Genomic DNA, 4,107 nt, shown 5'->3' with positions numbered 1-4,107 from the left:
CCGCCGAGATTAGCGCTGCACGAACCCCAGCACCAGCGGGCAGGAACCCCAGGGCCACCGCTAACCCATGTCCTCAAGTGCCACATCCACACAGCTTTAAGTCCCTCCAGGGAGGGGGATCCAGCTGGACAGCCCTTTCCATGAAGGAATTTCCCCTAATCTCCAAGCTGAGCCTCCTCTGGCACGGCCTGAGGCGTTTCCCCTCGCCCTGTCCCGGCTCCTCGGGAGCAGAGACTCCCCCTGCCCTCACCCCTGCCCAGCCTGCACCAGGCCTCCAAAAGGAGGTGCCCGAAGGAGCTGAGAGAGCCGAAAGCGCCAAATTATCCTGAAATACCCGGGGCAGGGCTGGGCAGGGCTGCAGGGCCCCAGGAGCAGCGGTGCCCCGGCTGCTCGGGCCACAGTGCCACCCACGGTCACCAGGAGCGTCCCTGGCCCGTGAGAGCTGCCGCAGGATGCAGATCCTGACCTGAACACAGCAGCTTTGTGCCTGCCTAAGGTCAGGGGAGGAAACTGGACAGGTTTGGCGAGGGCTAGAATAAACTCGGGGTTTATTTTAGCCGGTTTTTTAATGGGCTCACAACGGCACTCAGTGCTCAGCTGGCACCGGCTTTGTTTGGCTGGTCACAAAACCATCCACATCCTCTTCCTCCTGTGTGCCAGGAGCCTGTTCTCACACTCCTGCTGCCCCTTTTCCCTCGTCTCACCGCAGTTATTCTCGTGACGTTCCTGGCCTGGCATTTCTGCCTCCTTTACAGAAGGAGTGTGCAGGTCTCAAGCACCTTACTCATCTTTTCATTGTTCTCAGCCTCCTTTTCACCTCCTGTTTTTCCTTCCTTTAGTTTCCTGCTTTGAGCTCTCTGGATGGCTTCATGACCTGGGCTGAGGTGCCTGATGAGTGTAAAATTACATTTCTGACCCTCAGGGCGCAGCGTGTGCTGCTCCTGCAGGTTGGCTTAAGGGTACACATGGGTGTAAGAGGTAAGAATTCTCCAGGCGAGGATTGCTTTCCTCTGAATTAAAATGCTGTGGGGTCTGCATCTGGTCTCACTCACACCCGCTTCATACTCTGTGCATAAATAAAAAATATGAGCTATGTGTAAATTTATATATACAACTATATTTATATTTATGTGTATAAATAGAATTTATATGTATATATATATGTTTATAAATTTATAGATATATATAAATTTATGTGTAAATTTATATGTAAAAATGAAAATACGAGCTATGTGTAAATTTATAGGTATAGGCTGAGCCCCTTCAGCAGTGCAGGTGGAGGACAACCAGCACATCTGAGCTTCCCAGGGGGACACAGGAGCTCGGAGGAGCACGGATTCTGCTGTGCCTGCTCCAGGATGGCCAAAAACCAGCCCTGCCCAGAGAGGGGCAGTCGGCACAGAAAGCCCGGCTGAGAGCCGCCTGCCAGGCCAGCAGGAGCTTCCTGGAGTGCTTCCTTACTGCCCCCGCGGGGCACAGCCCGGGGCACAGCCCGACACGGCGCTGCCCTGGCTTCCTTCCCCTCTGGCACAGCCCTGGCAGTGCTGCTGGGCTCAAGGAGCCGAGGAGAGCAGCCCTGCCTGAGGGACACAGCCCCCCAGAGCCTGCCCTAAAAACTGGCCATCTCAGCCATTCCCCCTGGGCAAAGGTGCGTTCTGGAATGAAATGTTTGTCCTTTGCTGAAATAAAATGGAATAAAATGTTTGTCCTTCCTGGTAAGGTGGCTGGTGCCTGTAGGGCCTGGGTGATGCTTCCAAGGTATCCCGTGGCAACCTGGTGCCACCAATAAAGTCAAAATTAAAGCCACAGCTTAAGGAAGGCTTCCCAGCGCCTCCTGCTGCACCAGGCTTGGAGAGCCAGCTGGATACCAGAGGGATGAGCAGCCGGGATCAAAGCCTGCTGAAGGGCACAGGGGGTGATCCCTGCCCTCCTCCCAGCCCTGTGCGAGAGGGGAGGCAGCCACAGCTCCAGGGATGCTCCTGGATGACCTCCTGCACGTTCCAAATAATTCCTGCCACTGGTACATGCAAATGGACCTTGGGGGAAAATACAAAAAGGGATTTTGCTGAAGGGCTTGTGGCAGTGTGGGGAGGGGGCTGCTGTGCCTGGGGGTGCCAGGGGCAGCCCGAGCTGGGCACTGCACTCTCAGCTCTGCCCCTGAGGCCAGCACAGCTCTGCCACCTCTCTGGGACACCCCAGCCTTGCCAAACTCCGCAGGAATTTCATCCCAGCCTCCACTGGAGCCAGGATGCTGCCCTTTGCTTTGTCTGCAGCTCTCTGTGAGCTGTGCCAGCCCCTCTGGGCAGGCACCTGGTTCACAGCCACCACCCCTGTCCTCCCCTCCTCTTCCTGCTGCTAAGCCCTGGCCTGCATCAGCCACAAAGGGCTCTCCTGGCAGAAAAAATTCTCTAAGGAATTGCTGGGGACTGCAGAGGCTCTGCTGGTGTTTAAGGCACCCAGAGGGAAAGGTACAATGGGCAGAAAGCTGCAATGGGCACCACAAAAGCCCCAGAGTGCTTTGGAAGCACCCCAGCCCTGAGAGAAGGACAAAAGGTGAGCCGCCTGTGGCCCCTTGCACACCATTTCCTGTCACCTTGTTCTTACAAGTTTTTCTAAGCCTTCTGCTGTTTACATTCTCATAACGAACTTTCTCACACGCTTTATGTAAATAACTCACTGCTTTGCATTCTTTTACCGAGGGAGAGAGATTTGATGGGCTGTTGGTTTGTTGTCCAGTGCCACTGGAGAGGTGGCACTGTCACATCCGGCCAGAATTAAACTCCCCTCTCTTTTGCCTTAGAAAATCCAGCGTGTCTGTGTCATTCTGTTTCGTGTCCTGAAGTGACAATTTCCACCCGGCTGAGAGGCAGGATGTGCACAGAAAATGTGCGCAAAACGGGGCAGTGCAGGATGAGGGCAGTAAATTGGGCAGCCCAGGATGTGCACAGTGAATTGGGCAGTGCAGGATGTGCACAGAGAATGGGGCAGTGCAGGATGTGCACAGAGAATGGGCAGTGCCAGTGCTGCTGACGAGGGTCCCAGGGCTGTGACACACAGCTCCCCTGTCCTACGCAGGCAGGAAGGGCCCTGGGCTTTGATCCCCTGCCAACAACCGGGGGCTCAGCCATAAAAACAAGGAAACAACTGGCTGCACACACGCTGCTGCGTCTGTCCTGCCAAGGCAGAGAGCTGGAGCAGCTCTCCTGGAGCTGCCTGAGGTGATTTCCCCAGCCCAGGGGGAATTCTCAGGGGGCTGCCCAATTCCTGGTGGTTTTTTCCTCCCATTTTTTCTCCTCTTCATTGAGAAAATGGCCTTACAAAGGGAAGCACCTTTCCTTCCTTGCGATAACACAGAAATTGACCTTGTCAGCTGATAGCTGAGTTACCTGTGATGACAAAGGGCACATGACCAGGGAGGTGTGTTTCTGATAAGAGCAGGAGCTCAATAACACGGTGACTGCTCTATAACATCAGGACATACATATTTTCACACGCTGGATAAGCTGGAAGGGCTGCAGCCTGGGAAAGTTTGCTCAGGTTTTAATGGCTGACTCATTAGCGGTTCGACCAGATCTGTCTATTCCCTGTATTTGGAATAAGAAGCTGGGGTGGGAACATTTCCTCTTTCACAGTGCCAGAACTGCAGCCCTCACCAGCGCCTCGGCAACACAAGGACTTTATTTACACTGCACAACCTTGAGGTGCCAGCACAGAATCGTACAAAGGGAAGGGCTGGAAGGGAGCTTAGAGCTCCTCCTGTTCCACCCCCTGCCATGGGCAGGGACACATTCCAGCAGACCAGGTTGCTCAAGGCCTTATCCAACCTGCCCTGGAACACTTCCAGGGTTGGAGCATCCACAGCAGTCCTGATTGTACCCCAGAATCCCGATTTCAGCCTGCTGTCCCTCACCCTAGTGCCGCGTGTCCCACGCCCTGCGCTGAGGGGCCCTGTCTCTGGTCCCTGTGCCCCTCCTGCAGCCTGGTCATTATCAGCCACCAGCAGCCCCGTGCCTTCCGTATCCCCTGTCCCCTGTCTCTCAGCCCTGCCCCTGGGCACCAGCCGCCATCCCCAACCCTCCTTTGGGCCATGTCCCGTGTCCCCAGCCC

The sequence above is a fragment of the Geospiza fortis genome, unplaced genomic scaffold, assembly GCF_000277835.1.
Source record: "Geospiza fortis unplaced genomic scaffold, GeoFor_1.0 scaffold1532, whole genome shotgun sequence".
Lineage (NCBI taxonomy): Eukaryota > Metazoa > Chordata > Aves > Passeriformes > Thraupidae > Geospiza > Geospiza fortis.
Note: the sequence above shows the minus strand (reverse complement) of the source record.